Source organism: Balaenoptera borealis, assembly GCF_965194805.1.
Source record: "Balaenoptera borealis genome assembly, chromosome: 14".
In the NCBI taxonomy this organism is placed as follows: Eukaryota; Metazoa; Chordata; class Mammalia; order Artiodactyla; family Balaenopteridae; genus Balaenoptera; species Balaenoptera borealis.
This window is the reverse complement of record NC_138875.1, coordinates 91,395,971-91,420,357: the sequence shown is the minus strand read 5'-3', so window position 1 is coordinate 91,420,357 and position 24,387 is coordinate 91,395,971. Positions and strand designations below refer to the sequence as shown.

At 56.1% G+C, this 24,387-nt stretch overlaps 1 long non-coding RNA gene across 1 annotated transcript in view; it reads left to right on the top strand.

Moving 5' to 3' along the window:
- Window positions 1-2,102: 2,102 nt before the first annotated feature.
- Window positions 2,103-24,387, top strand: part of LOC309610422 — a 487,797-nt gene continuing 465,512 nt past the window's right edge. Inside the window, exon 1 of the long non-coding RNA XR_014233929.1 lies at window positions 2,103-2,488. This is a non-coding gene — a long non-coding RNA (uncharacterized lncRNA). The remainder of the gene's footprint in view (window positions 2,489-24,387) is intronic.

The window sequence follows — 24,387 nt, the reverse complement described above, 5'->3', positions numbered from 1 at the left end:
CCCGTGGTCTGGGCTGCCCTCCCCCCCCTGCCCTCCTCGCTGGGGTCTGGGCTGCCCACTGCCGGGCGCCCCTCACTCCCTGAGGCGTTCAGGTCCGGCTCCCGCCACACCCATCCGCTGTACTTGGGTCTCCGCCTTGCCCATTTCAGGGTCCACAGAGGTGACCTTCCAGCACGTGATGGGTCCCCTGACCTCCCCCCACGCTCAGCCTCGTCTGCAGCGCCCCGTCCTTCCGCACCTCAGTTTCCAGCCCCGTCTCCAGAGCCTTGTCCAGTCGTCCCCCTTCTTCCTCCGCTGCCCCAGGACCGCCGCCTTCTCGCGGTCCCCTCCTCTCCCGCCCGCAGCTCCTCGGCGGGTAACCCTCACGGTCACTGCTGCACGGGTGCCCTGGCCCCGTCATGCTCTCCCTTCATCACGCGCTGCTGGAAATCTGTCATTCTGGGTCAGTGCAGCTCTTCGCCTGCTCTCTGCCTCGTTCAGCTGAACTTGGCTGCGGGGAAGGTAAGGACAACGTGCGGATCGTTCTCACTTTAAATTCACAGCCACTGACCCCCGGGAGCTCCGCAGCTGTCAGTCCTGCGTTCCCCAGTTCTGGTCTCTCTCCCGGCGTCCGTCTCTCCTCTTCTCTGACATCAGGTGCCCCCTCCCCATCCTGACTCTCGCCCCACCACCTCGTTTCCTATTCCAGCAGCTGGAAGAGGGCTTCCCCAGCCCCGCGCCCTGCGTCTGCCCACTTCCTGATCTGCCGGGAGCCCGCCTGCCCGCCCGCGAGGGCCAGCTGCCAGGCTCCTCTGGCTTTCTGCACCCGGGGCCCGCATCCCTCATCTGGACCGCATCACCCCCAGCGACCGCCTCTCTCTTGCACCGTCCACAGTCTCTCTCTAGGGGCTTTTCCATCTACACACGTGACTCTCCCTCAACACCCCCCAGCTTCTGTTTTTCTTCCCCTGGCCTGCTGTCTGTCCACGGCTGACCCCCTCCTTCCTGCATCCTCTCTGAGCTCATCCTCTCCCCTGTTCATCTCTTCCGGCCACACTGGCCTCCTGCCTGTACCCGCATGGCCGCCCTGCTCCCTCCTCGGGGCCTCGGCCGGGAACCACCTTCCATCCGGGCCTGAACAGCACAGCTCTCTCCCTGGGCTCCTCTGATCCAAACACCGCCTAGGGTTGGCCTCACAGAGTGTCACCCGCGCAGCGCATGGGCCCCCAACCCAAGGGACCGCACTTAAGTTTAATGCTCTGCGGTCCCTGCCTTGAAACTTCTAATGATTCTGTCTTTGAGCTTGTTTTGTGAGTGGGGTTGTATGGGATGGAGGAAAGTGTCCCTCTCCCACCCCAGGGCCCCAGGCCCTGGCTCACTGCCCTCCACGGGGCCTGGTGTGGGCAGAGGGGTCAGATCAGGCTGGGAGCCCACCCTGCAGTGTCCCAACGTTGGGTGGCGGTGGCCGCCCCACCCGGATGGCAGCACGGCAGCAAGCCTGGTGGCCGCAAGCCTCTCGGGACCCTGATCAGGGTCGCACGTGCGTCCCAGCGCGGAGATCTAAATTCCCTGGGGGGTCTGCATGGTCTGTTGGGGTGAAGGCCTCTGGGAAGGGGAGACACCTGGCCTGACTCCCCCAGACCCTGGCTGGCCGTCAGACCATCAGGAGGAGGACCTTCAGTTGTCAGGTCCCAGCACACGCCCGTGTGGCAGGAACAGGCCCCACAAACGTCCCCATGCCTGGTACCCTCCCTGGTATCAAGCACGCCTTCCAGCTTCTGTAATTATGAGTGTCTGGGGCCTCGCTGACCCGGAGGGACGGCCTCTCCCCGGTTCCCGATTCCAGGAGGCTGTAAACCACTCACCTGAGCGCCCCTGTCACGTGTAACCCAGCCGGCCCGAGCCCCACCCCGACCCCCCTCTGTGGGCTCTCACACCCAGGGCAGGGCCAGCCCCGCGCCCCAGCGCCCCGGGAATGGCTCAGCCAGCCACTGCTGGGCTCCCCTGAGGCATCTTCCCCTGGGAACCCCAGTAAAGGCTCTGACCCCGGTGCACCCCCCCCCCCCCCCCCCCCCCCCGCCTCCGGACCTCCCCGGGGCCCCTCCTCCTGGGAGCCTCCCGTCAGTGGGCGTGGTCTCCTGATCCGCTGGCCTGGTGGCACCTCACATTCCCATCAGTACTCTGTGCTTTACAACGTCCCTCAGACAGGCTCCAAGCTTTGGGGGGGGGGGTCCTCTCTTCCCCCTGCGACTTCCCTTGGCCTAGGTTGTGTTTTCTCTTGGGCCGGCTGAGGGACGAGCCCCACACGTCATGTGAGTTTGGTGACGCTGCCCGTAGATGACAGGCTCTGGCACGTGCGCTGCATGTGCAGAAATGGAGAGAAAATTCGTGCTAATAGTGTCAACATTTTATTTAGTTAGAATGACATTACATAGCAAGTGAGAAACTCTATGACAGTTAGAGAGAGAGAGAGAAACAGCGGGAGAAAGAAAGAAAGAGAGAAAAAAGAGTTTAGTGCCTACGACACTCTCCCCCCGTGTTTTGAGCAAGGGGCCTTGCTTTTCAATTTTTACACCGGGTCCCACATAGCCGGCCCACAAGTGCTGTGTATCTGCGTGGAGGTTTGTTCGTCATCTGTCCCATGTCACTGGAATGCAAGCTACCTGAGGGTGCGGACCTCGGCTCCTGAACCCCCGGACGGTAGACGGGTGATTGGTTCGTGGCGCTGTTGGCAAGGGGTGGTGGAGATGCCAAAAGCGGTGTGGGCAATAGCGGTGCCGCTGTGTTTGGGGTGCTGTGCATAATGGCGTGGCTGTGGGTGACAGTGGGTGACAGTGGTGCTGGTGAGGGAATGCGGATGTCCGCTTAGTTTGGGGTTTTTTTTAAGATTTCTTTGTTGTGGACCTTTTTTTTTTTTTTTTTAAAGATTTATTTATTGACTGATTGATTGCTATGTTGGGTCTTTGTTTCTGTGCAAGGGCTTTCTCTAGTTGCGGCGAGCGGGGGCCACTCTTCATCGCGGTGCACGGGCCTCTCACTGTCGCGGCCTCTCTTGTTGCGGAGCACAGGCTCCAGACGCGCAGGCTCAGTAGTTGTGACTCACGGGCCCAGTTGCTCCGCGGCATGTGGTATCTTCCCAGACCAGGGCTCGAACCCGTGTCCCCTGCATTAGCAGGCAGATTCTCAACCACTGCGCCACCAGGGAAGCCCCTGTTGTGGACCATTTTTAAAGTCTTTATTGATCTTTATTGAATTTGTTACGATATTGCTTCTGTTTTATATTTTGTTTTTTGGCTGCGAGGCGTGTGGGCGTCTTAGCTCCCCGACCAGGGATGGAACCCGCACCCCCTGCATGGGAAGGTGAAGTCTTAACCACTGGACCACCAGGGAAGTCCCTGTCTGCTTGGTTTTTAGGAAAAGGACTCACATGAAGACCCTCATCTCTGGTTCTCACGTGTCTAGGCTCATAGCTCTTTCCAGGCAGCGGTGGAGCCCTGCTGGGTTTCTGCCTGTATCATTCAGGCTACCAGCAGGAAACAGAATTCAAACAAAGAAACCGTATAAATTGACGATTTGCAGACGTTCAGGCAAGGCTAAGGGATGCTGAGGTGCCCAGGGGCGGGCGAGAGCGGGAGGCCTTGCCTCCAAAGTAACTGGGCAGCGAGCACTGCTTACGTGAGCCCAGTGGGAGCTGGGGACCGGGAGGGGCTGCCCACGTGGCTGACTGGCCGGCCAGCGCACAAGCCAGTGGGCAGGGAGCCTGGGAAGCGCAGCCGTCAAGGCATCTCCGGGACGGCAAGGCGGCCAAGGACAGAGAATGGATTGGGCGGGGGGGGAGGGTGCCACATTGACCGGCTGCACACCAACCCAGCCCAGGAGGACCATCCCAGCATCCAGGCACGTTTGTGGGGAAAACCTGGAGCAAATTTGGGGATGGTGCTCTCGGAAAGTGATCTGGAACCCCATTCACGGGGTTCCCATCCACCTTTGGGGGCATTGGGGTCATGATGTGGAAAGAAGGCAGATAGAAGCGCCCCCATGATCTCAAACCCAGCTTCCGAAAGTCCCCCAGCTGATGCCCTACTATTCTAGAGCTGGGCGCCCACCTCAGACCTCAGGGAAGGCCCGTCCGGCCCAGGCCTGGGCTCTCGTGACCCCACGACGCTGAGCACGGCTGGTCACCCAGTGATCAGGGAGCAGCATTAATGTTCCACCAACTCATTTGTTCTCATTGTTTTCCCATAACCCTCACCCCCACCCCGGCCCTCCTGTTTTGTTTCGCAGCAGCCTCTCTGAGTCAGCCCACCAGGCCCCAGCTCCCAGCCAGCCCCGCCTCAAACGTGGCAAATTCCTCTTATTGATAACGTAAGCCCATCCCTGCAGTGACAGCATTAAGCCATCAAATTCCTCCAAAGGGAAGTTTGTAATGGCAAGGGTTTGGCGGTGAACAGGGCTGCTCTCCCCTCCATCCTGGGGCTGGGGCAGGACACGGGTCCTGGAGGAAGAGACAGCCTGGACCAGCAGGGACTCGCGGACGCTGGCAGGGCGGGGGCCCCTTGGAAGTTGTTCTCAGGCACCTGTGCTCCATTTCTCTGGAGGGTTTTTGGTTTCCTCTCCCTTTTCTGTACTTTGTTCCTCCTGCAGGCTGAGCTTGGGGCAGAGGGACAGATGCCTGGGAGGTCAGGGGACCTCTGGGGACAGGTGCCACCTCCCCACCCCAATCTGTGCACCCACTGGAGAAAGGCCCGCCCTGGGTGGGCCGCGCAGGAGAGGAGAGGCCGTGCCCAGAACACTGCCGACACCAGCTCTCTGATGGCAAAGAGGACAGACTCCCGACCTTGGAGGACCCGCCCCTGCAGGTGCATCCTCTCTGTCCCCCCCGCTGTCCCATCCTGCACGTGCCTCAAGCACACACGTGCATTTGGAGAGGAGGACACACACAGATCCACACGTGTACTTCAAATGTAGAAACCCCGCCAAGGTAAACATGAGCACACCTGCACACACACACTCACAAGGCTCTCACATATACACACACACTCAGACACACACTGTCACACATGCACACATGCATGTACACACGCTCACACACCCTGCGCACATGCAAACACCCCCTCCACATACGCGTGCACACACACACACTCACGCTCATGCCTACCCAGGCCCAGCTGCAGACCCAGACGCAGATGGCCACGCATATTTCCGGACGCTCACAAACACATGGACGTCCAGATTCAGACTCACACGCCTGACTCACGGACATGCCTCGTGGGCCTCCGTGCGTCCATAAGCAGAGGCACACATGTGTGCACCCACAGACACACCTGCATCTCCTTGTGCACGTGTGTCCACGCGGGCCCGTGTGCTCACAGACAGACGGGCCCGAGGACACAGGGCCGTGCACACCACGGCCTGGTTCTCTGGCCTCTGGGGGGTCTTTGTCTCCACTTGGATTGAACAACCGACTCTGTTCTGGGAACTGGGGGTGGGGCAAGGGGCAGGTTCCACGCTTAAATGCCTTTGGCAAAACTCCCCAAGGCAGGAGCGAAGGCAGGCCGTGCTTCGGAGGAAAAGCCCCGAGCAGCTGCAGCCCAGCCCTGCTCTGGGCCCACGTGGCAACATCTCCCCGAGGTGGGCGGCCTCTGAGCTGCCAGCCCTGGAAGTGCAGGAGGGGGCTGCAGGGCTGCAAGTGCCGAGCGCCCCTCTCCACCTGGCAACCCAGGAAGCAGAGGCCTGGGGGCTGCGATGGGCTCTCCAGGGCTGCGCCCACCCCGTGGCGGAGCTTCCCAGCTGGGGACCTGGGCTCGGCGCGGGGCGGCAGCAGTGTGTGCCCGGGGCCGGGCGGGGCTGGTCTCCTGCCCTCGGCCCCGTGCCCGTGGAGGCCATGCTTGATGCCAGCTCTCCCGAGAACAGCCCTATGCACTGAGGAGCAGGGGCTCACTAGAAGATTCCATCCCGGGAATCCCGTTAGGAGCCAGGGGGCCGGCGGCAAGGGGGATTTTATTTTATTATTACTTTAAAGTTAGCATGTTCACCCCAGCTGGAATCCGGCAGCAGATCTGGGTGCAGGATGAGGGACAGCGGACGCTTTCTCGGCCTCTCTCCAAGCGCGACTGTCCTGGTTGCTGTGACGTCACCACAACCGGGCGACTAGAAACGAGGGCAGTTCATCCTCTCCCGGTCTGGGGGCCAGACGTCCAAAATCACTGTGCGGGCGGGCAGCTCCCCCCGCAGGCTCCAGGGGGGTCCCTCCCGCCCTCCCCAGCTCTGGGGCCGCCGGCGCCCTGCGTGTTGCCTGTGCAGACACGTCCCTCCGACCCAGCCTCCACCTGCGCTCAGCCTTTTCCCCCCTGCATCTCTTCTGTGCTTCTGTTTTCTCTTCTTGTAAGGACACCAGTCATTGGATTTAGGCCCCACCTTAATCCAGGATGACCTCACCTTAACTAATTATACCTGCAAAGACGCTACTGCCAAATAAAGCACGTTCTGAAATTCCGGGAGGGGCATGCGTGCTTAGGGGACACTAGTCAACCCGGTGCATCACATACACATTCTTACTTAGCCCTCATGATGCTCACGAGGGGTGGGCACCTTATTATCTGTAATTACACACGTGGAAACGTGCACAGAGGCCCTAAGCGACGTGTCCAAGGTCCCCGAGGGAGCAGACACTTTTCAGCTCCCTGTTGTTGAGCGAACAAACCAGCCCAAACTTAGTGGCATACAACTACGACAGCAGTGATTTTGATCGTGAATCTGCAGTTGGGGCAGGGCTTGGTGCGGGGGGACAGCTGGTCCCAGCTCCACTTGGCAGGAGCTGGGGTGAGGTCCTCTCCCAGCTCTGGTGGGTCAGCTGGCTGTCGGCTGAGACCTCAGCTGGACCCTGGCCTCACCATGTCGCCTGGGCTTCCTTACAGCTTGGCGGCTGGTTCCAGGCACACGCATCCCGAGCACAGAGAGAAAACCAGGCGGAGACTCTGGCTATAGACGACCAAGCCTCAGAAGGCTGCGGCACCCCTTCTGACAGCTCTGCGCACTGAGGCCGCCACTGGGGCCCACCCAGTTTCAAAGGGAGGGGACTAGGCCCCGCCTCATGGCGACAAGGGGTGTGGCAGGTTCTGGAAGAGCATGGGGGACTGAGAAATATTGGGTTGGCCAGTTTTGATGCAATCTACCTACAATCTGGGAATAGACGTGAGTTCCAAACCCAGGCTTTCTAGATACAGGGCCCATGCTCTCAAACACAAATTGGTTTATTGAGCACCAGCTGTGTGCCAGGCCCTAGGGCAGGTGCAGGTGCTTTATTTGGACCATCGTTGTCATCCTACAGCTGCCCGGTCAGGGGATGACATCTTTTGACACATGCAAAAACTGAGTGGAGGCCTGGCCCTCCACGCAGGATGTGGTCAGTGCAGACGTGGAATCCACATGCCACCTGGACTCTGAAACAGAAGTCACACTCCAGGGCCTGTCAGGTCACACCCAACTCACAGACACATTTTGTTTGGCCAACAGGATGCTTCTAAACATGGGATCTTCACCCCCAGATCCAGGCTTGCAGCTTCTCTCGAAGAGCCAGATGTGGGCATGCTGGTCATTTCTACAGGGTGACGGTCAGCTGGTGCTGCGTGGAGCGGCTGCCCCCGCACGTGGGCTGCTGGTCTGACGTGTCCCGGTCCCCACCACTCCCTGCTGTGTCACAACTGGCTCTTCACCAGCCTTGCAACTCCTTTCGCTTTCTCGTGCGGCCTCAGCTTTGGTGGCGTGCCTGGGAGGCTGCCACAGCCAAATGAGAAGAGCACGGTGGTGTGCAGGTGTACGCAGGTGTGCTCAGGTACATGTGCAGGTGTGCACTCAGGTGTGTGCAGGTGTGCTGGGTGCCAGGACCAGGAATCCAGGCACTTCAGCATGTCTTACCCTAGACTCCTGAGGCCCGAGGTCTAGTGTGGGAGGTCTGCTGATGCCTTACGACCACCTGCCCAGGAAGCAGATGGGACTTTTCCCCAATTCTCGGCTCAGAGTCTCTTCTGGCCCGGCTAGGGCTGAGGGGCTGGCCCAGGCAGGATGCTCTCACACTGCCACCTGGTGGTCTCTGCCCCGAGCCCAGGGACATTCCGGCCCACCCAGGCTGGCCCCAGCACACCTGGGGCTCTTCCAGGCCAGGATGCAGACTCAGCGGTGGTCCCTGCCCAGAGCGCTGTTCGCAGGGGCATGTCTCACGGGTCACGAGACTTGGCCTGGCCCAGACGCCTCACCCCCAGCCTCCTTCACCTTCTGCTTTGTCCTCTACCGGGCATCGTCATCCAGGGGCTTTGGGAAGAATTTGGAGACTGAAGAAGGGCAGGACCCTCTGGAACACTTGGGCTGGAAGCACCCAGACCCTCTGCCTAAAACAGTGAAAAAGTGCTGCGGACGAGAGGAGGCTTCCAGGAAGCCGATGTCCCTGCAGCTGCCCCATCGAAGCCGCCACCGCCCAGGGAGGACTCCCTCCGCTCCAGGCAGCTCCCTCCGTCCACGGTGGGTGCCTGGGCTGACTCCTCATCTAGGGTGCAGGGGTCACCCAGCCAGCGTGGGACAGGGCGCTGGCAGAACAGGCTGAGGTGGTGACTGGGCTTGTGTCCTTGAAGAGGTGGGAGTGGCTTCAGCTGCCCCTGACCCCAGCACTGTTTGGCTGGGCTGCCTTTCGAGCGTGGTCTGCTAAGGTGCCGCCCAGCGCAAGCTGGCCCCTGATCCGTGCTGGGCCCACGCCCACTTCCGGCTGAGAGAAGGCCCTGCCTCTCAACCTGCTCCTGTCCAACCCCACATGTCCTCCTGATTCATTCATTCATTCACCCACCCACTCATTCATCCAGGCCCTCTCTGGATCAGGGAGAACACCTGCGCAAGGCCAGTAAGCTTCTGGGACATCCATCCTGGGGAGGGAGTCGGGCACTGGGCAAGGAAATTCACTACAAGTTAATTTCAGGAAGAGAGGAGTGCCCTGAGATGGGCTATAGAGTGATGGTGGGGCGCTTCAGGCGGGCGTCCAGGAGGAAGAACCAGCGAGCTGGGACCTGCAGAGGGGCACCTGGGTGTGTGAAAGGGGGAGGTGGGAACCACCCAGCAAGCACAAAGGCCCCGAGGCAGAGGCCGGCATGGTTGATGCAGAGGACAGGAGGCCTGCGGTCAGGGAAGTGGGGAGATGGAGCTGCGGAAGCCCCTGGGGGTCCCCTTCCCTGCGAGAGCCCTCAGAGACCGAGTTCTGGGGCAGGATTGTTTTCTCTGGCCTTGGGAAGCCGGCCTTAAACTGCGTCCCCAGAGAACGGAGACTGAGGTCTTGGGTCGGTTTCCTTCGGAACCTGGTCTTCCCGGGGGAGGTGCTGAGCGTCCCCTCCGCTGGCCGGGTCCTTGTCAGAGACGATCAGTTCAGGGAATATTGTGAACCGAAAGGTGCACTAGGAAGCCAGAACTGGCTGAGATGAACCCCTGTCGTCGGTCTGCATTTTTTCCCACGTAAATTCTTCTTTGCGTTCACGCGCTCTCATGACACAGCCACAGATCCCTTCTCGGCCTCAGGCAGAGCGGGATAAACTGTAAGGATGAATCCACAAGGCAAGTAATCCAATCTCAGGCCTGATGCTCAGCCCCACACCGTTGCCCTGGGCAACCACTGGAGTGCGGATGCTGTCTGTAACCTTAAAAACTGATTACTGGTCCTCCCCTTGAGGCTTCAGTCTTAAAGCGGATTAAGTGGGAGGGTTAGCCGGCTTAGGGCCTCAGGGGGGCCTCCGAGGCGTCTGCAGCTCCCTTTTCACGCAGCGATTAACTCGCTTAGTAACTGGTGGGGTGATTGGAGCTGGGGCGTGGGTGGGCATCTGCTCTCAGGGGGCTTTGGGACTTGGGGTTTCCTACACGTTCTTCTCACTTCCTTCTTCTGCTGGGAGGAGGGTCGCAGTATGGGAGGGACCCCTGTCCAGAGTGGGTCTCGGTTAGTCCCATCTTAGGTCAGGACAACCCCTGCAAGCTGAAAGACAATCAGACCAAGACGCATCTCTTGGTCTCACAGCCCAAAAATCACTTTCAGCACCTTCAAAAAGTGGCCAAATCTGGCCACTTCCTACCACCTTCACTCTGCTCCGTGCTGCTGCCATCCAGGCCTGCTTGACTCCTGCCCCCTGTGAGGGCTTCCAGCTGATCCCGGAGCCTCACCTGCTGCTGGTCACACCCCGGGGGATCCCTGCCCCTGGAGTGTGGGTGGGGCCTGTGACTCGCCTCCAACGAATAGAAAGTGGCCAAAGTGATGGGAGGTCCCTTCTAAGTGGGGCTGTAGAAAGACTCTGGCTTCCTCCTTCTCCCCCTCTCTAGCTCTTGCTTCTCAGTCTGATGAAGTCAGCAGCTGCCACGTTGAGAGCAGCCCTGTGGAGAGGCCCACGTGACAAGAGACCGAGGATGGCCCCGCTGAAAGCCAGCCAGGAGCTGAGCCCTCGGAGGACTGGTCCTGCTGAGAAGCTGTGAGTGAGCCTGAAAGTGGACCCTTCCCCAGTGAAGCCTTCGGATTAGACCTCAGCCCACCAACACCCAGCTGCAGCCTGCCAGGAACCCTGATCTGGGGAGCCCGCTAAGCCACGCCAGGTTCCTGACCTGAGAGAACGTGAGGGCGTGAACTCGGGTTGTCTTAAGCTGCTAATTTTGGAGTCAACTGTTACGCAGCCACAAATAACTGGTACATGCCCCACACCCTGCTCTTGGCCAGCAGCCAGACTGCTCACATCACTTGTCTGCACACAGTCCCCAGGGCCCCCATCACACTCCAAGCAAAGGACTCCGAGTCCTTGCAGCAGCCCACAGGCCCCACCTCATTCATCACCCCTCGATCTGGACTCTCCTCCACCTTGCTCCCTCTCCTCCAGCCCCGTGCGTGTTGTGTTCTTCTTGGACAGTCCAAGCTGCCTCAGGGCCTTTGCACTGGCTGTCTCGTCTGCCTGGGATGCTTTTCCCTGAGTTATGCGACTAGGTCACCCTCTCGCTTCTCGCACGACCCCCTACTTAAACTTACCCCCTCCCACCGCCCTGTCCCTTCCTGCGTATTTGTCATCAGCATTCGGCACTCTGTTTCCTGGCTCCCCCTCTTGCTGCTAGGATGTGCACGCCATGAGAGCAGGGGTTTCTCTGTGTGTGCCTGTGTTTTCTCCCCTGCAGCACCCCTACGGTCTAGGTCAATGTCTGACATAGAGCAGATCCTCAATAAGTATCTGTTGAATAAATGAATGAATAAAGGGAGCGGAGGGCGAATCCAGCAGAAACTCGGCCTTTCGTGCTCAGCGGCATCAGGTGCTCCACACGTGTTTACTGAGTGCATCTGTCCCACGGGATACAGGTGAGGATGTGAAACTCTGAGCCTATCAGAAGAAACTTAATCCTCAGGCTGACACTACCTAGATCTGTTCCGATAATGCTCTGATGAAGAAAGGCGGGCCTCAGAGCGCCAGCTCGCGGCGTCGGGAACCCTCAGAGCCCTCTGACCACTGGGCTGGCGGCAGCCAGCAGAGCTGTGCAGGGGGCCTCCTTTGTTTCCTTTCCCTTTGCCGCGTTGTACAAGTGTGTACTTTGCAACAACACTCCAATTCTTCTCTCCCAATTTTCTTCTTAAAAATCACAAGAAACATTTTTTAACCACACAAGTTTATGCCTGAATCCATTCTTGTAAAAAATTCTATAACAGCAAGTAACTACCCACCCAACCCCCCTATTGATGTGTGTTAGGAAACCGCAGGCACCGTCAGGAGATGAGACGGGACCACAGGCCGGGCGGCAGAGGCCTCGAGCGGCCACGCTGTCGCCATGTCCCCTTTTCCTGCCCACAGTCGTGGCCGGATGGGTGGACAGAGTGCCCGTAGCCTGGGCCTCTGAGTGAGTTCAAGGCGCAGGTGGCCTGAGGACCTGGGAGGGTAGTGATGTGAGTGAGAAGTGGGCCTTCGTCACTTTCCATCCCTGAGGCCTGGGGATCGTTTAGTAGGTGCAGCAGAACCTAACCAGCCCTGACTAATACTGAAACTGACACCCAGAAACGGTGCTGCTGTAACAGAAGATAAACACTGGAAAGCGCGTGGCCTTGGCTTAGGTGGAAGATGGAGAGAAAGCTCCACGCTCTGCGGTGGGAAATGTTTGGTCGGACGTGACTGCAGCGACTTGGACCTCAGAGCGTGAACCTAGTGAAACTGTAGCTCCGGGGAGAGAGGCCATTAGCAGGATCTGGTGGCAGCTGTCGGCTGCCAAACTCAGACGAGAATTGGCCAGCTTGAGGCAGGAGTGAAAGTGAAAAAAGGGCTTCCACCAAGTTGGAAAAGCTGACTGAATTTAAGACCCCCCAACTTAAACTCAATTAAAACACAGATATGACAAGAGTCAAGTTAAGGGTGTGGCATTGTGGCCTCTGTTAAAATCTCCCTGTGGCTAAAGGCGTGTCAGACACGCTTTTTGGACACGGTGCGGGGGCGGGGAACGTGGTCACCCGCTGACAGAGGAGGGCGAGGAGCCGGACCATGCAAACCTGGGGGCATCGGCAAAAGAACTGCGGGTGCTGTTGGCATCAGAGCTGACCAGGATTAGAAACAAGACACCTGCTAAGGTTCTGAGACAGCTGTGATGACAAAACAAGACCCGTTCAGGAGAAAAGAGGAAAGGGTGCTTCTGAGACAAACTTCCACTCACCGCCTGTGACCAGAGAACAGGCTGAGAAAACTGCCGTTCCTGGGGGGCGTCCACCCGAACCCCACATCACACTGGCCAAGAGGACAGAGGAAAGTCCGGAAGTTCCCAGAGGGCAGAGCTGGGGGGCTGCTTCCAGGCAGGACCCGAATCTGGCCACCAGGAAGAAACAGGCACACTGCAGGGGCTCAGAGTGTCCGCCAGGAGGGAGGGCTCCTCTTCTACGACAGCTGCATCTCCGTCCTTCCTCCACTTACGGTGGTTTTCCTGTCTCTGTTCCATGCAACATTGAGTGTATGGAAGGAAAGGATTTATCTTTCTAGTTTTGGGGTCTTCAGATGCAGTGGGGCCCCATGTGGACAGGGTACAAAGGTACGAACCCCCCGGGCTTCACCCAGAGGTCCTGGTTGTATGTGGCTGGAATTTTGGGGTCGTCTTGCTTGGGGAGATGAGGGAGAATAGAATTAGCTGGCCTGGAGTCATTTGGGCTGTTCACCAATCATTTGGCCTCCTTTTCCAGACACCTGGGGAGATTATGCTTCTCTGCTCCCTTGAAGTCTGGCCTGGCCATGTGACCTGCTTTGGACAATGAAACGTGAGCATTTATTTTTTTAATTTTTTAAAAAATTTATTTATTTTTGGCTGCATTGGGTCCTTTGTTGGTGCACGTGGGCTTTCTCTAGTTGCGGCGAGCGGGGGCTACTCTTTGTTGTCGTGCGCAGGCTTCTCATTGCAGTGGTTTCTCTTGTGGAGCACGGGCTCTAGGTGCGCGGGCTTCAGTAGTTGTGACACGCAGGCTCAGTAGCTGTGGCTCGCGGGCTCTAGAGAGCAGACTCAGTAGTTGTGGTGCACAGGCTTAGTTGCTCTGCAGCATGTGGGATCTTCCGGACCAGGGCTCGAACCCCTGCCCCCTGCATTGGCAGGCAGATTCTTAACCACTGCGCCACCAGGGAAGCCCCACGTGAGCATTTAAAGGTCAGTTTATGGCGTTTCCTAGTTCCTGCTTTGGTGATTGTGGAAGCTTGTGTCAGCCTGGTTTCCTGGCTCCCGTGTGATTACCCAGAGCAAAGGGCCCTGCTAACCCACATTGGACGCATAGCATGAGCGAGAGGTGTACCTTTGATGTGTTCAGCCACTGGTGTGGAGAGTGTTTGTTACACAGCAGACCCTGTTCCAGCCTGACTGATACACTCCCCCAAACATGCATAGGCGGCTGTCTCTCTGCTCCTGGTTCGGAGGGAGTGGGCACAGGTCTGCTTCTCAGTGAGGTTCAAAACACCTTACTTCTAGGGCATCAGAGAGAATGAAAAGAAAGTCTCCAGGGGTGCTCTGTGTGGTGTGGGCAAGGCTGGGTGGAGGCACAGCTCTGGCTGTGGGGGGCAAGGGGTCTGGAGGACTGGGATTATGAGGGTCTCAGGGCTCTGTCACGAGGGAGGGGCAGGTCTGAGCCCTCTCATGAGCGTGTCCTGGACTGAGGCTGGTGGATGCACAGTGAATCTTGCCCTCCCCACCCTCAGCTGGGGGACCCCACAGTCCATCAACTGCCCGGGGCGATGGACCCAGAGCCTTCCTCAGTAGCCCCCAGAGTTCCCGAGTGACCACAGACACGGAGAAGTCACCAGGAGCCTCAGCTTTGCTGTGCTTTGAGATGCTCTGATTAAATTCCACCCACAGTGCATCGTGTTTATCGTGTCGTTAATAATCATGATGCCGTCTTATGTACATCCGCACGGAAGAAGCCTGTTCCCCGGATGGAGCATGGGTCTATTCACACGCAATTTCCATACATCTCTAAAGATTACCACTTTAACAGCTCTTGGTACAGACACCAGGAGACAGTTACATCTGACAGGGCATAAATCTAATTCCCTCTGCACTCAGTTTTCTCGGGCGGCAGAATCAATTTGAGTCTGTCAGGATTTTATTCCAAAGTCTATTCACACCCGGCTCTTTCCCTCCATGTCCCAGCTCTGTCTCTCTCAAGAGTCTCCCGCCTTTCAGGAACTCAATCCTGCAGAAAAAGATGCCTTGCTGATACAAAGTAACAGCCTTTATCTCTCTACAACGGAATCCAATGAGGCCTGAAGGAGACACAATTAGGCCTGGGCCTGGAGGTCGTGTCCTGGGATGCCGCCTGGGCCATCTCACCTCTTAGGGTCTGCCCTGGGCCCTTTCTCCCTGCACCCTGCTGAGGTATGGTGGGAGGAGCTCTTTCCAGTGTCTTTTCTGGGGCGTCAGGAGTGTCCAAGGCCTGTGAGTTAGCCCCATTAGTTCCAGGTGAATTCTTCTCCCTGGTGGGATGAGGCTTCTGCAGTCGTATCGGTAACCCTGAGGCACACAGCTGTGTCTGAGCGGATGCACACGTTCCTCACTTAATGCAAACTCATCCCTGAGATGTAGATATTCTGTTATTCCCATTTTGCAGATGGGAAACAGACACAGAGAGGGTAACTCATCCAGGGCGACACACCTATTAGGGGAACCACTGACTGAAACTGCCCACCCTGGCCAGGCACAATAGTCACCACTTGCGTGAGTTATCTTACAACAGGGGGTCCCAGTAAGGAGCACGGAACTAACAAGCTACCACCAACCGGAAGAATTCGGGAAAGGTCAAAAGGAGAGGGGAAACGCCAGTCCGTATATCCTACCAACCTCCCAGAATCCTTCTCGCTGGAATGCATCTTGGTTGAGCGACGTGCGAGCCACCAGCAAGGACCCTGAGTCAGAGTGATTGGCCAGAGACGACCCGGAAACTAACCCCATCACCATAAAACCCGAAACGGCGAGCCACATGGCAGAGCCATTCTCCTGGGGTCCCTTACCCTGCTGCTCTCCGCCCGGGCGCCCCTTCCCAACAAAGTCTCTTGCTTTGTCAGCACGAGTGTCTCCTTGGACAATTCACGTTTGCGTGTTAGACAAGAGCCCACTCTCGGGCCCTGGAAGGGGTCCCCCTTCCTGCAACACAGCTAGCGAGTGGCTGAGGAGGCAGCACTCAACCAGAGCAACTCAGGCTCTTTCCCGCTGGTCTTTGTCAAAGTCCCCACCCCATCGGGGCAGAGCACGGTCCCATCTTCTGCTAACAGCCCCAGCGTCTCCATTTAGAATCACCTCTGCCTCCTGAGCCCAGATGTCCTTGGGCCTGGACACACCCCCTGTCCAGCTCTGCTGATTGGCTCCTGCCCCAGGCCTGGTGACAGCACTCTCCTCAGAGCTGTGATTGGTGCAGGACAAGCCTGTGATCCGAGCTGCCTGGAGCCCTGGGTGGGGCTGACAACGGAAGAGAGGCCTGGGGGCAGCAAGCAGGTGGGATTGCATCAGGACAACTGCCGGAAGTCACCTGGGGGAGGTCCTGGCTGAGAATGGAGCTGACCATGGGACAAACAGGGCTGCCCGGGAGAGAGGAGGGCAAGAGGGAGAGAGGAAGAAAGTGGGGAAAGGAGAGAGAGCGGGAGGAGAGAGGCAGAAAGAGCGAGAGGATTATACTCTGATGACATTATTTGAACCCCTCCCATTCATCCCATCCACTGGCCAAATGAGGTCCGGTCAGCCTGGGTTCACTGCTGCTCCTTTTGGCCCAGGAGAACCCAGGAAAAAAAGAGGATTTTTTGAGCTTTAGATTAATATAATCTCTTTATCATGTGATGATCACTTAGTTCCCTGTGGCTGGGTTTCCTCAGCTATGAAACGATGTTAGCAATGATGGTGATGATGTTGGTGGTGGTGCTGATGGTGATGGTGGTGCTGATGGTGATGGTGATAATGATGGTGGTGCTGATGATGAGGATGATGGTGATGGTGAGGATGATGGTGATGGTGAGGATGATGGTGATGGTGGTGGTGAGGATGATGGTGATGATGGTGATGATGGTGATGGTGATGATGATGGTGGTGATGATGATGAGGATGATGATGATGGTGATGGTGAGGATGATGGTGGTGATGATGGTGATGGTGATGATGATGTTGGTGGTGGTGGTGGTGAGGATGATGGTAATCATGAGATTGTGTGCCCTTAGTCTAGAGTAACAGGATGCTGAGGTGAATTTTCTCTTGTTGTCTTAGAGAAGTAACTAATACCCAAGGATTAGAGCAAAGGAGCCAAATTCCCCCTATTTGAAAGCACCAAGGAGCTACCAAGAGATGGGACTGGCTCAAGAGTGGCGTATCTTGTCCTACCATCACCATCCCCTGCCCAGTGAGTCTATGTAAAAGGGGTCAGGGTCATGGACATTTGGGGCAGTGCAAGATCCCCTCCCCCAAAGTGAAATCAGAGGGCTCTGAGAGAATATCTTGTGAGAAGTCGTCTCAAGAAGGGAAGGCTGCGATGCATTCCCTGGCTTGATGCTTTTGGAGTGAGGATACCTACCAGGCCACCCAGGCTGTGGCTAGAGAACAGTGTGGTGAGAATGCTCTCGCCACATGCCATGCAAAGTTTGGGGACATATATGAATATACTGGATTAAAGATGGCTGCAAAGCCTTTGTACTCTCGGGAAGAGGTAGAGTCTGTTTCTCCTCCCCTTGAATTTGGGCTGGCCCTATGGAGCTTGACCAACGGAATGTGGTATAAGTGACCGCCTAAGGCTAGGTCTTAAGAGATCCGCAGCTCCCACCTTCTCTACTTGGGATGCTGTCTCTTGGATGCTGGCTGCCATGTAAGAAATTCAACCTGCTGGAGAGGAAGAAAGGTCCTATAGGAAGACTCTGAGCCACCATGGACTTTCCAGCCCCAGCCAAGCTCCCAGCTGAATGCAGCCCAGTGAGTGACCCCAATCAATGCCCATGGAGCAAAAGAACTGTCCAGTTGAGACTTGCCAAATTCCCAATCCATAGGATTGTGAAATAAAATGATTGTTTTAAGCCATCAAGTTTTAAGGTATTTCTTATAGAGCAATGAATAATTGCAGCAGTAGACAGAGACCAGAGCTCTTTTCTGGTCTGGAGATGCCCAAAGGAGAGCCCTGTGCCATCAGAGCTTGGAGGAACCGTGACACACACATGTCCAGGAAGAAATGGGGTAATGCCTGCCCTGTCTCAGGCCTTGGGAGGTTGGGGCTGGGGAACCCTGTGGCTCCTATGAAGGGGTCCCCTCAGGTTAGAGGTGGGACAGGGGCCAAGAGGCTGCCACTCTGTGGTGGACTGTGCTGTTCTGGAATCTTCCCTGCTCCTTCCCATGAGAGGATGCCACTCCCCACCATGGACATCAGGTTTAGCTGTTGGACTTGCTTTGGTTATTGAAAAATGAGGAGGAGGGTGATGGACCACTTACAGGTAGAGGTTTGAGAGCCATCACCTGGCTCCACTTCTGCCCTTTGCCATGATAGTGAATGCTCCAGACTGGCTGTTTCCCCTGCCTGAAGAATGAAGAATAAAAGGGAATGAAGAATAAGTGGGAGCAAAACTGCAACCAACCTTCAACCAACATAGAATGGAAGTGAGAAAAAAAGCTATAGATGTGAGGATTGTTTGTTACCGCAGCGCAACCTAGTATGAGCTGATCCATACACATCCAAAGAGATGGGCTAACTTCCCCTGGTAAGGGGTTGGGAGGATGCACCATCAGGGTCCCGCGGAGCTATGGCTGCCCCTCTGAGTGGGTGCTCAGTGGCGGAGGGGATCAGGCATGGAGCTGACCACCACCCCTGCAAGCACTGCCTCTCCTGGGCAAGGCTCCTTCTCTCCAGTCTCCTTAAAGCCCTCATCCTCAGGGAGTTCCTGCTTCTCTCATTTTCTAGGAAGCATTTCCCCTTCCTTGGTAATTAAGGCCCAAGACCCTTCTCTGATGTGATTTCTGCGCCTCCAGGGTCAGCTCAATCAATGGAGGTCCCTCTCCCTGTTTTCTCTGGCCGAGGAGGAGATGGAGTCTGTGGTGAGGGAGGACAGGCGTGGGGGGCGGGTGTGTGGTGGTGGCGGAGCCTGACTCTGCCCCTCCAGGCCGTGGGTTTTTACATCCTCAGCAACTGTTCACAGAGCGAGCACACTCCAGCTACAGGAATCAATCTCTTTAGAAAACCTTCGTTTTGTCCAGAGCAGACATTCCTCCTACTGCAGTCACCAGGGTTTGTTATCACCAGGGTTCGTCATGCCAGGGGAGCAGCAGCCCCCTCCTCATGTCAAGTTCTCTCCCACTCCCCTGACACAGAAGGCAGGTGATATTTTTAATGTCTGTGGAATTGCTCACCTGCTCTGGGAACAGGGTCATCCCTGCATCTCTTTCCTATAGTTTTCAGGTGGGCTCACATCCAGGGTGGCCAATCAGAGCTCCCCTTCCTCTTGATTGACACAAGACGGACCAATCAGGGCCTACCCTGAGATTAGATCACGGATACCTAGGTCTCTTCATCTGGAATTAAAGGCTATAAGAAGGAGGTCAGCTGGAGTTTATAGCCATCTCCTAATAGTGTTACTGAGTCCAAGCTCGCTCTGCTCACCGCACGACAGGCCAATGAATCGGAGACGAGGTGCTGAGGCAAGGAAGGCGACTTCATTCGGAAAGCCGGCAGACTGAGAAGACGGCAGACTAGTGTCTCCGAAAAACCATCTTATCTGGGTCTGGATGCCAGTTTCTTTTATAGAAACAGAGAGGGAGAAGCGGTGAGGAAGTAGAGTAAAAGGGCCATCAGTCTTGCAAAACATCTCCTGGAATGTCCAGCCTTGGGGAGGGGATGTGTTAGTTTCTTTTTTCTTGCAGCCATCCACAGGTGGGCAGGGTTCCCTGAGGCAGGCCATCATATATGATGACAATAACAAAAGCAACGAAAAGCAAAAGTTAAAGTCAAAGAAATAGATCGAACATGGAGTCTGATTTAGCTCTTCCCTATTACAGTAGCACATAGATATTGTTTTCAAAAGAGAAAAATGAAATAAAGAGAAGCAGAGACCCACAGACAGAGGCCCTGAAGTTTTTGCCCCTCGTACAGGATGCAGATGATCTCTCCCTTGGCTTTTGTTTATCTGTGTGTTTGCTGAAGCAGTTTGAGTTGAGTTTCTGTCACTTATAACCCATCCAAATCCCTACCAGCCAACCTCTGGGTTTTTGCAGGGGCTGCCAAATGCAGTGGTGTGGGTGGAGGCTCATGGAGCCTGGGCCACCGGTCAGTTACAGTGTTAACGGCAGACACGCAGGACCAAGCACAGGCTGAGCGCATCGCACACATCACCTCACCGAGCCCAGGCACCGTGGGTGCCATGGCTCGTCCTCTGTGTTTAGATGAACAAACAGGTACACAGCTAGAGACAGAGTGAGCCCAGGCATTCTGTTCCAGGCTGCCCCCCCCCCCTCCGCCCCTCGCGGCAGCTCGGCTTACGGGAAGGGAGACAATTGGTCCATCTGATAGCAAGAGTGATGAAGGAACTAAACCAGGCATGTCCAGGTTAGGGACGGGTTTCGGAGCTCTGGGTGGAAACCAGACGGAACGCAGATTCCAGCTGCCTTGGTCGCGTGGAAGGTTTTCCATCTTTTTCCGAGAGGCGAAGTTACAGTTTATCTCCCCTGTTCAGGGGAAACTCTTGTTTTCAAAATGGTAACAGTTTGGTTTCTGCACCCGGTGCCCCTCCCGTGGTTCACTAGGCCCTGAACCTACAGATAGAAAAAAGATTTGCAGTGGATTAGCTTTTACACTTTAAGTATGAGGAACCACCCAGTTTCTTTTTAAGTGCTGATTCTACCTTACGGCAAACTAGTTTTCCTCCCAGATGCCAGCATCTCATTTTCCTCTTCTCTTTTGAATACAGTTATGTTACCCCAATTGTTCTTTGTTCCTTTCCATAAGCTGATACGAGGGGTTTGTTGCCTGCTGACAGCACACTTTACCTAGCAGGTCCCCGTTTGCCATACGGTGTAGATTCTGCTTAAAGTAACTTCTGTTTTGCCTAAGCATTTGCATGACTGTTGGCGCTTTGAAGTCAACATCTGTTCCTCTGTGTGTGTGTGTGTGTGTGTGTGTGTGTGTGCGTGCGCGTGCGCACATGTGTATATGTGTGTGCAGGTGTGCAGGGGTGCAGGTGGGGCGGGGTGGGGGACTCCTGGTGGGAATTGCACGCATGGTCACCAAGACTGTTCACAGGGCCTGGAGAGAGAGGTGTTACCAGCGTGCCTGTCTGCCGCATCACGCCTTCTCTTAATTAGCACCAGACAGAGAGGCTCAGGTAGGGAAGACCAGCGCAGCCATTTAGCTGCAACACCCTAATTACCCGGCCCGAGCTCCCAAGGTCGTCTCATGAGTCTTGCCACTTAGGATTTGGCCGGAGCCAAACAGACGGGTGGTTGCTTAGGAGACCTGCCTGCGCTCTCCTCACTCTCCTCGCTGGGCCTGTTCATCTCCTCCTTCGTGTGTGTTTAGAGAAAAGCTGAGCCCCGAAGGGCCTCCCTGCTGAAGGCAAGTGCCTGGGTGTTCTCCACCCAGAACAAAGTCCAGCCTATGCTGCCACCACGTCCTGGGAGTGTTTGGAAAACCTGTGAGCCTGGGACGGGAAGGGCCAGGAGTGGTTGAGGTGGGTCTGGGGGCCCCGACTCCTGGAATGTTCAGCCTCCCGTGAAGAGGTTCTTCATCAGTGGGCCCGTTACGGAACCAAACTTGGGTTTGCTCGCTGGTGTGCGGTAAAGCCAACCTACTGACACCAGGTTGCGGTGAAGGAAGCGGCAGCGTTTACTGCAGGCGCCAAACAAGGAGTCCAGGGCAGCTAGTGCTCAAGACACCTAAACTCCCTGAAGGCTTTCGGGGGAGCATTTTTTTTTTTTATATAAGTTTATTTTTATTTATTTATTTTTGGTTGTGTTGGGTCTTCGTTGCTGCACGCAGGCTTTCTCTAGTTGTGGCGAGCGGGGGCTACTCTTCATTGCAGTGCGCGGGCTTCCCATTGTGGTGGCTTCTCTTGTTGCGGAGCATGGGCTCTAGGCGTGTGGGCTTCAGTAGTTGTGGCACGTGGGCTCAGTAGTTGTGGCTCCTGGGCTCTAGAGCGCAGGCTCAGTGGTTGTGGTGCACGGGCTTAGTTGCTCTGCAGCATGTGGGATCTTCCCAGACCAGGGATCGTGTCCCCTGCATTGGCAGGCGGGTTCTTAACCACTGCTCCACCAGGGAAGTCCCAGGGGAGTATTTTTAAAGGCCAGCTGAGGAACGGGGTCCCATGGTGTGTGATCAGCTTGTGCACGATTCTCTGATTGGTTGATGGTGAGGTAACAGGGAGGGTCACAGGGGTTCACACCATCAATCCTCAGGTGCCAGTAGGTCTGGGGACTAGTGCGCATGGTCACCAAGTAGCTAACTTCTTCCATTTGGTGGGGGTTTAGCAACTGTAAAACAACTCAGGAATGTGCATCAGATGCTGTTATCTGGGTACTTCAGAGAGGAGCTAATGCAGAGGATGTGGGGGAATGTTCTGTCCCAGGAAGGTACTGGAGAGTCCTACTAGGTCGCAGGCCCTCCTCTAAGCCAAAGAAGGTGGAGGGAGTGACACCATGCCAGTTACGAAGCTCTGGTAGCTTCCACGCATACACTCTTGGGAGCCCTGAATTGCCATGTAAGAAATTCAGCTACCCAGACCACGTGGAGAGACCACGTGGAGAGACCATGTGGAGAGACCACGTGGAGAAGCTGAAGCCAAGTCCCCCTAAAACCGAGTACCTCTGTTGAGTTTATGATTAACCTCTCTATCCAAAAGTATTCCTTTTCTTGTCCTGCACTTGTTCCCCCTCAAGACTGTGGAGTATCAAAGAAAAGGGGGAATTGTTACTGAGCAGGACCCTACGGGACCTTCCCGGGACAGACCCTCCCATGTCCTGTACCTGCCTCTTGTTTGTAGAAAAACTTTAGCCTCCTAGGCCTTCCCCCAGTTCCAAAGAACAAATTTAATCGAGAAGTGAGAAAATGCAGAAAGAAAGGAAAACAGTCAGACAACACAAAATAATAACAGTTTAGCCATTAAACAAAGCCAAGGACCTTTAGTTCCTCCTCAAGGGCTGTAGATACTATGCTGAGCCGTGTCCTTGAGCTGTTTTGCAGATACTGAGACCCCCACCAGGTGGGAGAAGTTAACTGTCTGCTGCCCACAAGCACGTAGACGCCAGACCGGCTGGAACCAGAAGGTTGATGATGCCGACTCCCGATTACCTCACCACCAGCCAATCAGAAGAAGGTCCACAAAGTGATCACGCACCCGGAAACCTCCCTCCCTCCCTTTGTCTTTAAAAACCTTTCCCTGAAAGCCATCGGGGGTTGGTGTCTTTCGAGCACTAGCCAACCTTGCCCCTTGCTTGGCCCCATGTTGGGCGCCTGCAGTAAACGCTGCCCTTTCCTTCACCACAACCGGTGTCAGTAGATTGGCCTTACTGTGCGTCGGGTGAGCAGATCCAAGGTGGGTTTGGTAACAAAGCCACATGGAGAAGCCACATGCACAAGCCTCATGGAGGGACCACTTGATCTTGCCACAGAGGAAAAGGGCTCTGGCAACCCAATCCAGAAATTACTGTCTTAGTAGGGACTCTGAGAGGGAGGAAGAAAGATGGTAGATGATCGCTGACAGAGGAGATACAAAGAGAAGGTCACGCCTGGCTTCTGATGAAAAGTTATTGGGCTCCCGACAGGCAACAGGGCCGTGGCAGGGGCAGGGGGCAGATACGCAGAACCTCTGCATAGTCTCCCTTGGGACAGTCAGAAGTGGCCTGAGCATTTGCAGTCTGGAACATGAAAGCCTGCCCACGGGGGCTGTGAATAGCATCTCCCCAGATTCCTTGGGAATATTTCATCATGGCTCCAACCCAGCAGGAAAGGAGCCCAGGCTGGAGGAACTCACCCTTCCCTTTCCTGCCAGACAAGCCAGGTCCCGTATGGGGCCGCACCCCGCAGGCCTCCACGGCAGCCCTCTGCCCCAGGAACCCAAGGCACGGCCCCTCCGCCCACGGAGTCCTGCTCCAGCCACGGCCCCCAAAGCCCCGGCAGAATGTCAATGGCTCCTCCTCTAGGATGAGGTGACCCAGCCTGTGGAGCGACCTTCTCCCTCTTGCTTTGTTGGGGACCCTAATTTATTGTCCTGCAAACTGAGAGCAGAATATCAGCCAGAGGGTCAGGGAGCTGGTAGAACAGAGAAAGTGTATCGAGAACTGGAGTCCAAGACACTCTCAGTTTCGGCAAAGCTGGGAGCTTGATCTACAAGGGGGGGATGCCGAGACTTTGCAGATGAGGCGCCTACAGGTGCCGCGGACTCCGGGAGTGAAGCTGGAGCAAGGGTCCCGCCTGGGTGGGCTGCGGGGGGCTCGCTCTGCCTGTGCCCCTGGCGTTGCCCCTCTTGTTTCACCTGTGGGAGACCAGAGCGAGGGCAGCCAGTGCCCTGGGACTGGACTCGGGTTGGGCTGTGCCTCCCTGCTGACCCCGGCCTGGCTTCGGGCCTCCAGTTCTTGCTCTGCCCTTACTAACTGTGCGACTTTAAGAGTGTTGTGGAACCTTTTGGGGCCTCAGTTTCCTCATCTGTAAAATGGAGAGAGTAATTGTACCCACCTCATAGGGTTACTGTGAAGATTAAATGAGATAATCCACCCAAAGGACTTTAAATAATGCCAGGCACAGAGGAAAAGCTCAGCAAGTGTTTGCTATTATTATTACTACTTGAAAAAACTATAGTCGAAGTGGAGGATGGCGATTATTTGACTTAGAAGCAGGACGGGGAAGCCTTCTTTTAATTAGTGGTCATTAGTTATGTATAATACGTGTTGCTTTCATTCCCG